This window comes from Labeo rohita, chromosome 15 (assembly GCF_022985175.1).
Source record: "Labeo rohita strain BAU-BD-2019 chromosome 15, IGBB_LRoh.1.0, whole genome shotgun sequence".
NCBI classification, from domain to species: Eukaryota; Metazoa; Chordata; class Actinopteri; order Cypriniformes; family Cyprinidae; genus Labeo; species Labeo rohita.
In genome coordinates, this window is record NC_066883.1 from 8,848,215 (window position 1) to 8,859,595 (window position 11,381).

The 11,381-nt window shown below is 34.8% G+C and overlaps 1 long non-coding RNA gene across 3 annotated transcripts; it reads left to right on the plus strand.

Annotated features, from left to right (window-relative positions):
- The first annotated feature begins 1,292 nt into the window (after positions 1 to 1,292).
- On the plus strand, positions 1,293 to 6,548 carry LOC127176744 (uncharacterized). Of its 3 annotated transcripts, none has more exons than XR_007829146.1 (6): positions 1,293 to 2,059; positions 2,385 to 2,463; positions 2,961 to 3,438; positions 3,581 to 3,728; positions 4,098 to 4,183; positions 6,070 to 6,548. It is a non-coding gene; the product is annotated as an uncharacterized LOC127176744 (long non-coding RNA). The 3 variants fall into 3 exon arrangements; XR_007829144.1 differs by having other exon boundaries at positions 1,303 to 2,059; positions 2,961 to 3,085; XR_007829145.1 differs by lacking the exon at positions 2,961 to 3,438 and having other exon boundaries at positions 1,305 to 2,059.
- Positions 6,549 to 11,381: the final 4,833 nt, after the last annotated feature.

The following is an 11,381-nucleotide window of genomic DNA, read 5'->3' on the forward strand; positions in this document are numbered from 1 at the left end:
AGGAGTAGCAAAAAAAATACAACACTGTACTTTTCAAAATGGCCACTTCTGTAATGGCTGGAGTGTTAATGTAAGCTGTTAAATTTCACCAGTGTAACGCGGAGTGAATGACGAGAGGCGAGCGGATCCACTTGCGAGCTTTTATTGGGACGAGACAAAGACATGGTCGTACAGGCAGGGTCAAAACAGGAGCAGACAGGTATATCGCAGGCAAAACGTAGAGAATAATCCAATAACGAAAAATAGTCCGTAAAGGCAGGCGGCGAACAGTCGAAAAACGGGGAAGCCAGGCGAGAGAACAAAGAACTTGGAACTAGAAACTAGGAAATGCTAACAATGGAAATACAACAATAACAACTCAATACTCCGTGGTTTGCATGGGGAAAGTCCAGGGTTTTTATAGAGCTGCTGATTGGTCACATGAATAGACGCAATCAACGTGATGCATGGCGGGAGATGTCCCAGCTAACAGGGAACGTTCCCAGAACATTCACCAACGTTCTTTAAAAGTTGTGTAAATGTTAGTACGAAACGTTATTAAAATAATGTTTTTGGAACGTTCTTATAACATTGTTAACGTTCTTGTAACATTGAGAGAAAACGTTCTCAGAACAACGTTCTTGGAACATTTTTAGGACGTTATTAGTAATTAATGAATGTTCTTATAATGTTGATAGAAAACGTTCTTACAACAACGTTCTTGGAACGTCTTTAGGACGTTATTAGTAATTAATGAATGTTCTTATAATGTTGATAGAAAACGTTCTTACAACAACGTTCTTGAAACGTCTTTGGGACGTTATCTATACTTAATGAACGTTCTCCTAATGTTGAGAGAAAACGTTCTTACAACAACGTTCTTGAAACGTCTTTGGGACGTTACTTGTACTTAATGAATGTTCTCATAATGTTGAGAGAAAACATTTTTAGCAGAACATTCTTAGAATGTTCCTGTAATATTATTAATATAGGCCAAATTGTAAAATATATTTAAGAATTATATATGGTAAATGTCATAGCCTGTGACATTCACTATACATAATTATTAATTGTGCTCATTATAAACAACAGTCTTGCTTGTGATTTTGATCAGTTATTCTATAATACAAAAAATTAAGATGTTTTTCATTTATTTAAAATTCAGGTGACATTTTATCACAATCTCCTTTTTTTTTTCAAATGGCACAACAGTAACAAATGAAACCACACTGAAATAAGTTATTAATTTAACTTTTTTTAACTGCATAAAGAATTTAACTGCAGTTTAAACGTGTACATGCACATAACATAGCATAACATAACATAACATAAATAAATGAAAGTCTTGATTTTATATTAATTTAAAGAATATAATATTAAAATGACCACTCATTATAATAATAAAAATTGTACAGAAATCATTATCATCACTGTCCTGTTATATTACTGTGCAATGCCGCGAGAAAGTTTATGCATTTGATCATAGTCCCTTTAAGACAAGTCATTTCACTCGACACCTCCCAGGCATGCAAGCGCAGCTCCTATCTCTCTGAATAAGGAAACATCAAATTCTGCAAAACTGTTCATTAAGCTTTCGATTAAATTTCATATTCGAAAACACATTAAATCTGACAACAACAGTCTTATAAGATTTATTTCTTATGTTCAAATACATTTAAAAAAGCTTTTTAATGCTAGACCATCCAATACACATGCGCAGTCATGAGCACGAGTTTTCAAACACTGCCTGTTTCTATAGGAACCGGAGCTTCTAACGGTCGCTGCAGTGACGTGATGAGTTTACTAACCAACGACTGGCTCTTTCATTTAGAAGGCGGTACTTATTCGCCTTTACGGACACGTATGATGAGCACAAAACAAGTCTGTAACTGGTCGCCATTTTGTGAGGGTCATTCATTCGCGGTTCAATCAGTTATGGGGTGATTCTTGAATGATGTCTGTGTCTGTGCAACCAGAGTCGGTTTATTGTGTGTATTTAAATTGTGATGAAAGTCAGCATTTGATCGTCGTTATTCGCGGACGCACAAAACAACTTTGAACACACACATCACAAGAAACGGTAAGAGCCAGTGTTTTATTTTCATATTTAATGTTAAGTGTTAGCTTCGTTTAATTACCATTATTTAAAATAGAATATTTAGTCACCATAAAATGTATATCTCACCGATTATTTTTGCTATAGTATTTACAGTAAATTGGTGTAATACTGAGTGATTGTTTTGAGGTAAAAAAAAAAAAAAAAAAAAAAAATATATATATATATATATATATATATATATATATATATATATATAATTAATTCTAAGGCATCTTTTAATCTTGCAAATTATTATTTTGTATGTTCCAATCGATTTCTAATGTTCCCGCCCAAAATCCATCTGTAGTGTCGTCCTAACATTAAAACTGGTTGTGGACGCCATGCTTTCCTGAGAGGGTCCTTCGCGGCAGTTTGGTCGGTTAACGGTAAGTTCAGTTGATTTTGAAAATATATGCATGCCTTAATATAATTAGGAGCAGGACTTGCATGACACAAGCCTTAAAGCGTGCAAACAAAATGTTTTCTCTTTTGTGGTTTAGCTATTCCATTTTAATATCAAATACACTCAAAATTGTGTCAAAATGCTCATTAATAGTGCAGTCATGTAAATTAAGTCGGGTTTGTCTTACCTAAACAGTTGTTGAAAACCAAAGTTTGTCAGTTATCTGTGCTTTAGGCTTTAGTGACAGCAGCATAATAATCCTGCTTCTGTCTAAATGTTAAAGTATCCTGCAGTCACCAATTCTATTACTTAAAACTTATTATATATTACTAGAATAGTTGTATTTTAACCAGATGAAACCAGATGATGGTTTTAAATCAGTTATTTCTATCTGTGTCAGCTTGAAATATCAGTTTACATTTCCATTCATTTTGCCATTAATTGTAATAATCCAATGAGATTTTTGTTTGCTCTACACAGATCTGATCTCATCATCATCCAGTCTGTCTGGAATGACATGAAGAAACAGAACGAGACAGAATAAATCCAGAAGATCTGTGGCAACGTCTTTAAGATGCTTCAAGAGACCTACCTGCGGAGCTACAGTACTGTTAAAAGTTTTAGACACTTGTGTGAAAATGCTGTAAAATGAGGATGCTGTCAAAAATAATGCCATAAATAGATCTTCTTTATCATTGAACTTCTATTAACTAAATTTAATTAACATTTGGTGTGACTATCCTTTGATTTTAAAGCAGCTTTTGCCCTAGGTGCACTTGTGCTTAGTTTTTCAGGTAGCTTTGCAGGTAGGATTCTTTAGAATCCAGTTCTTCTGGATTTAGTCTGTCTCAGTTTTTGTTTCTCTAGTCATTCCAGACAGACCCAATGATGATGAGATCAGATCTTTGTGTGGAGCACTGACTGTTGTCAGACTCACTGGACTATTACAATTACTAATGTAAACTGATATTTCCAACTGACACACTGCAGCAAAAAATAGAAATAACTGACTTAAAACCAATTTTTTTTTAGCTGCTGAAAATACTTGCGTTCTAATAATTTGGCCACCACTGTATATACATTATATTATATTTTTGTAGGTTTATCACCTAAGCCTCCTTGGAGGCAAAACACCTGGAGATGCCATCCGGATGGTGTTGCGAACAGTTGGAACAAACAGTGTTTGGTGTCAATACAGCATTAAAGGAAGGAATGGGGGAAGAGCTGGACATTGCGGCATGATCATTCGTAAGTATTACATTTTTAACTGACAGAATTAACACAAAGACATTACTCAGACCAAGCATCACCTATTCTTTTAAGAAATATTTCGGTAACACTTTCTATGAATCCCGTATTTATAATACATTATGATGGTATTCTTAAGGCATTATAATGAATGCATAATGCATTATAAAAAACCTTATAATATGTTATATCATCTCTTGAGTATTCATAAGAACAGTTTTAATGTATTATATTTTTTACTTATTTGTGGTTATAGTTTTTATAAGATTTTACTAAACCAAGACTTTGTAAAGGAAAGTTAATTAAAAAAAAAAAAAAAAATGCTTGTTACTTACATGTTTCTTAAATTATGCCAAACTTCCTTTCTAGAGGCTTGCCAAAAGATGCATCCAAAAGTGCCAGTTAAGGTGTTAGAAGAGTTCATCTTGAAGTATGCTCCCCATCGTGAGTCAAGGGTGAGTCAAAACCCAGAATCATGACAAAAGTAATAAAATAAATGGTTCTACACAAATTGTTTTGTTTAAATAACACATTATCAATTCTAAAGGAAAAAAAACTGCATGACAATTATACACTGTTTCGTTTCATTTTCACGATCATGCTACAAGTTCACAGAAACCAATAGGGGTGCAACAGTTCTCTGTAAAAACCCGAACCGTCCCGTTCTCCTCCCACGGTTCGGTGCGCACCAGGACTGCGGTTCAACTTTAATCTGACAACGCATCAGTAATATGTTTTATATAACAACACGTAAAACAAACAGGGTTCGGCTAATGTGTGTTTCTGTTGATGGATGCGCATTCTGGCTTACCAATACGTTACAACAACAGCGATTAAATAAAAAAACGTGGACAAACCATTCTTGTTCAATGCGAGTGCCGTATGCTGGAATATGAGCAGTCATTTATTCCGTCATCTCGCCGATGCTTATAGTGCTCGTGTGCAGGTGAGACCTGAACAGCACACATTGCTATCTTGATTTCAACTAAACTCATTTAAGCTTTGCCAGTTTCAACATATAAGAGCCATAAGACGCAAACTTGTGCGCAGTGAGAAGTGAGGAGATCTGTGTGTGTGCTCATCGGAAGCGCGCAAACCCGCACCTCAGAACACGCGCACATACTAAGCTCTTTTATTGTGTTTGAATGGACAAATTCACACAAATATTTGTCAAAATTCCCATCTTGGCAAGTATCCTAGCAGACATTGCCGGCTAAAGAAAACAAGCAGTAAGTCATTGATCTGTTCGTGCACGTATAACAACAATGGCGTCTGCATTACCACATCTGATCAAAACACCGAGTAAATCAGTAGGAAACGTATGCAGACTTTGTTCAGAGACCTTCAAAGCATCTAAAACTAACAAATTAAAAAAAATTATCTAAAAAAAAAAAATTCTAAATGCTGGCAAAGGGTCGGCCGGGCTTGGAAAAAAATACTTTTCCCAAATCCCGTCGGCAAACAGGCTAAAATATCTCTTTTTGTCTCCACTAAGTGCCTCAAACAAAACTCCTGGACATCTCTTAAAGAGTCTATGCCGTGAACCTCGCATACTTTTGAGAATCCTACGTTTAGCTGATCTTGATAAATGCTCATTGTCACTCATGTAAACACGACAGTTTTTCTTCTGCAATCACACGTCTGCGCTTTGTTTCCCGGCGGACCGAAAATAAACGCGACACTCGCGTCCCCCGGAAATCCGATAAAATTCAACCAATCAGATGACGACTTCGACATTCCTGAAGTGTTTCCAGTTAAGTGTACCATATGCATCAGACGTTTAGCCAACGTTCCGTGGGCGTGACGTCTGAGGCTGAGACTACACCTCACCTGACTGTAGCCCTAGTAATTCTGAAGACCTTGATTAGCTTTTTTTTAGGTGTGTTTGATTAGGATTGGAGAGTGGCCCTCCAGCATTCCCCACCCCTGATTAAGGATTACCTAAAATATTTTTTAAAAATGATGTGATGAAAATGTATTATTTGAATGCTTATATTTTTTGTAATCTGATGATGCTTCAGAAGACGTTTTTCTTAATGCTGCTGTTGTCTTTAAAAGTAGTGTATGCCAAGTCAAATGAGTTTGGCATCTACAGCATTTTGACAGCATTTACCTTATTTTCTGAGTTTTCATTTTGGGGTGTACTCTTTTACAGTGTTTTCTTGAACCGTCCTATTGTATAACTTTTTTTGTAAACTGGATTTGACTTTTGAGTGATTACATTTTTGTAGAACTTGCAGCACAGATCCTAATAAATGGTTTTGCATAGCCACACTAATGACTTCATAAGCATTTTGTAATAACACAATTTGTAACATCAGCCAATCTGTTTACTTTACAGATGGAGTGTGAAGAGACAGGCCATGGACCACAGTTCCCGCAGTGATAGTTTTTCAGCACCCACACACAATTCAGAAGTTCTCACTGATTAAATGTTAATATGATAGTTTACGTTTACCTGTGAAGTTGTCCTTGTCATGAATATTAAACTAAATGTAAAACTTTTTTACATGATAGGCAATTTTCACTAATCTGTTTAATCTGTTAATGAGTTTTTTATTTTTTTTTGAAAGTGTGCATCTTTATTAATTAAAATACCTGAAATGCCTGCAATGTGCTTGTATCTGGAATGTTGTAATAATGATGTTGAAAGATGATGTTGCAACACTGCTAATCTTAAAATAACATTTTATTAAACTATACTTTGTAAAGTTCCAAATAATTGTTTTTAGAACTTTGTATTTTTAGTAAAATGTGGGTAATGTTGTAGGAATGTTATGCTCACAATAAAATAACGTTCTAGTAACGTTAAGCAAACTGGACATTTTATTGTTCTTGGAATGTTCCAAATAAACGTTCATAGAACGTTATATTTTTAATGAAATTTAGGTTGCAAGAACATTGTAGGAACGTTATGCTAACCATAAAATAACGTTCTAGTAACGTTAAGCAAACTGGACATTTTAACGTTCTTGGAATGTTCCAAATAAACGTTCATAGAACGTTATATTTTTAATGAAATTTAGGTTGCAAGAACGTTGTAGGAACGTTATGCTAACCATTAAATAACGTTATAGTAACGTTAAACAAACTGGACATTTCCACGTTTTTGGAACATTCCAAATAACGTTCCCACAACCAAAACAGAACGTTAGCAAAACGTTCCCAGAACAAAAATTTGTTAGCTGGGGTAGTCCGGGGAGTGGTACAGGAGTCAGAGTGTAATGATGGGGTGAAAGTGACATCTGGTGGTGGGCGGACAGCGGGACACCGACCAGATTCGTGACAACCAGCATGAAGAGTGTCATCAGATTAACTAAATTTCATTTCATTTTTATTAGAGCAAAGGGTTAAAAAGTTGCACTAGTGGCACTATAGAGTTGGTCCTAGAGACCTCAAAGTCACTATTAATGACCATCACTGCAAGTGAGTATTTTATTTCATAGTATTTTATTATTTTGAGTATCCCATACTTTCAATTATTCGTTCATCATGGACCCAAAGTCACATTTGAGTCTTGTGTGGCCTGTGCGGATCTCATGATCAAAAACTCACCAGTCTGATTTTCGCCAGATGATGTATAGTTTGACCTTTAAAATCTGCCACTTACTGCTTGCTTTAGATAAAAAGTGTAGTTTACTTAGTAATTTCCCATACAAATCAAATTAGTTTATTTGTCCAGTAGAAATGTATCATGCCAATGACAACAATGAAAATCTATTTCAGAATAAGGTTCAGTTCCAATTTAGATAAGTACATAACATCAATTGCTCAAAGATGAATCTAAGAGATGCATACCTAACAGCCTAGAGACACAGTGGCATGTGAAAGATTTGGGTGCAGAGCTCTAGAGACTTACACACAGGGTGGGGGTTATCTGGTTACAGAATCCCAAATGACTATAATGCCACTTCACTTAAATACCCAGACCAGAATCAAAGAAATGTTCAAATCAGTTGTAAAAACATAAAATACCTTTTGGTTTGTTACACTGTAAATTCTAATTAGTAAACCTTACTTAAAAAAAGCATGCAAACTGACTGCCTTGAAAAAAACAAGTAAAGTGAAATAAGAACAGTATTTTGTACTTACAAATGTTTATTTAGTGTTGCAAACTTACACGCAAGTTCTGGTAACTCAGAATCACTTAGTTGTATTTACTTGAACAGAAATTTAATTTACTTGCTAAAACCATGCAAACCGATTGCCTTAAATAAATCAAGTAAGCGTTACTCTGGTGCTAGAGTAATGCTTACTTGGTTTATTTAAAGCTATCGGTTTGCATGGTTTTAGCAATAAATTAGATTTCTGTTCAAGTAAATGCAACTAAGCACTTAAATTACTAACTATTAATTTAAGTAGTAATAGTAGTAATTTAACTAGTCTAGTAACTTAAGTGCTTCAAAAATCCATTACAAATTAATGAAAACAATGTTCCATTCATATGACACATAAATTCAAGGCAGTGACAATTCAAAGTTAAAGGTAATGTATTACACAAACCAACAACAATCTGATACAAACCAACAACAATCTGATTTAGGGTATGCTTAGTGTAAGAAGTGGAGGTAGCAGTAGGAGGATGAGTTTAAGTATGGCACTGGGTAGGCTGCACACGTTGCCAATGATTTATATAATTAAAGTTCAAAAAGTCACTTTAGTTTCAGGGTTTTGTTTTGTCCCAAGTAAAGCACCACACTTTGAATGAATCTCTAAGTGTTTTTCATGGTATTAGGTCAATCCAAATGTAGCAGTAATCCAAATGTAGCAAATGACATTCCAGAAGCAAACAGTTGATGTAGATTCTACAGACTGTTCTTTGCAGTGTACCCTGAACAATGATGGCAGAAGACACAGGGTCAAGGCAGAGAGGATTTGGAGAAAGACATCATCTTCAATGATGGTCAGCAATCCAACACATATTAGTGTCCAGACTGCATCAACATCAGACACCTGCATAAAACAAACAAATAAAATATTAAGTAGGGCAATGTGATGGTTATTTGTCAGTGTTATCTGTCCTGCCTGGTTCACCAAAAATTTAAATTTGTTATCATTTACTCACCAATGACTTTTGTTCATTTTGGAATGACATGAGGGAGATTAAATGGCATAGTTTTCTTTTTTGGGTGAACGAGGTATATAATCAACAATAATCTTATAGAAGTATCTCAGTAATATAAGAGCAAATACACATTACATTTTCCCACAATTAAGTGTTTGTTTAAGGTGTATTTTTTTTTTTTTTTTTTAGAACTTACAAAGCGGGTTAGTAGTAGAAGTATGTGGGGTAATCGCAAAATGAAACAGGAAGGCCCGAGATGGGTGTGCAGTGCTGTCAAATCTGGGTTCTAGAAGAAAAAAAAAAAGAAAAAAAAAAGTTGTTGAAGACATTCAAGTGTTACAGTACAAATGTTTTTGTCAAAGTGTCAATAAAGAGGTCATTAACTGTTTATTTTAAAAATTTTGAAAACAATTAACGTAGCAACATACACATTTTAGGGGTTGTAGGGTGTGAAGTGTCCTCTTAAATCTGCAAAAAAAAAAAAAAAAAAAAGTGGTTAGAGGTATACTGCATATGCAAGACTTTTTTTTTTAAATGAAATTGTAAATAGTGTAGCACAGTGATTACTGAGTAAAAAAAAAAAAACTGCTGTACTGCTATGTATTAGCTTGAAATATCTCACCTCCAATGTACTGAGGCCTGTGCTGATGAGACCGCTGTTCAGAGAAGGCAGTTGCCACAAACACTGTCCTAAATATGACAAATAAAAGTAAGTTACACTAGTGTTGTGGCTTCTAGATTACAGACACATTCATTCCTTGATAGTTGCATGTTTTAGAAGGGTTGCATTAAGAAAGAAAGAAAGAAAGAAAGAAAGAAAGTGTCCACATTTCTATACATATCTATTTGAGGCCACAGTCATAAAATCAATTCAAAAGCAGCATTTCTTCTGTATTACTGTAGAAATAACAATTACTGTGAGACAAAGAGCTCATTTAATTTAAACCACAAAGGTTTAATCATGCAATGGCAATAAGTGTGACGTATTAAAACATATATGATGATAAAATTGTAAATTGAAAAATTAACTTAAAATCAACATGAGTTTGCGGCATCAACTCTGGGCAAAACAGAAAACTAACTACAAAGTTTTACATTTGTGACAGTAAAAAAGCATCTAGTGTAAACAGAATCACTTGTCTTTTGTCTACTTTACATGCAGCCCATGCACAAAATAGGGCTAAGTCAGTTAAAATTAGCAGCAGACAGAAAGACACATTTACACACAATTATTTTTTTTGATAACTTACCTTAGTGTCTTTGTCCAGAGGTAAAAATGCAAGCAGTCTCTGCTTCTTTTCCCAGTTTCAGCAAATTCTTCGCCAATTAGCTGGAGCCAACCGATGTCAGCACAATTTCAAAACATTGCTTGTTGGGCATGCTCTAACTGTCCTAATTTCTTCTTCTGTGGTTTTGTTGCACATTAGCAACACATTAGCGCACTGCTGTATTCACTGGTGTATTCATGTCATTGGTTTTGTTGTGACTACTTAAATATTTTAAGTAAGCCTTACTCAAAACAGCAAGTAAACTGTTTTTTTTCGCCTTGAAATTAGCTGTAACTTGATAAAACCTAGTAAGTAGAGCAACTAAGTAAAGATAACTAATTATATACAAGTAAGGTACACTACTGGATTTTACAGTGTAGGATCTCATGACCCAAGGACACACCTGGGCCAGAGATAGGAAAACATTGTCACTCTACGCTGAGAGAGACACACTCCTCAGCAGCAGAGCAAAATTCTTTAAAGTTTTTCAGTCTTTATAATAATATAAGTGACTGCTGTGAAATTGAGACCATTTTACCAATAGCATTGAGTCCTTTAGAACTTCAGTTGTAGTCATTGTGATTCTCATTGCACACCATCACAAATGTTGTTTTAGTTTTTCTGCAGTGACAGAGAAAAGTCTGTCATCAAAGGTTCTCTGTATAATTACCTCCCAGAACTGTCCTAAATGAGTGCATTCCCAAACAGCAGGCTTAACCTTCAAAAGCAGTGACCACATTTATTGTGCTTGTCTGATCCCTCTGAGGTGGAAACATTTTATTATCAATGTGATCTCATGATAATTCATATGTATTTTAGGTAAAATGTGGCTCTACAAAACCTACAATTACTTAGGTTTTTCCAGACACTAAAACTCACAATACTGACGTATTGACAACACCTAAAAGTGAATCCTTATGAATATTGAAATCGCGGCATTAATTACATTATTATTGTTGTTCTTAGTTGTCATACCAATGGACTTATGTTTTCAGTTGCATTATTAAATTGTTTAATCATTTACCTAATATGAAATTATAACATTTCATCCTGTTCTGTGTTCTGCTGCCAGCTCGTTTCCAATAATAGGCCTACATAATGTTAAACAAGACTACACTTTAAACCCTTAAAATACATAAAATCTCTGCAATTGTTTAACCATTACTGTAACATTAACATGATGGGACAAAAAAAGGCGTTTTCTCTGACATAAAACAAAACTCCCATGTTGAAGAACTTTGCAATAAATGTATTTTTAACAGTGAATGTGTGCATCTACAGCTTAATATGTTTTATAATGCAATCAGGGTCAATCATTCT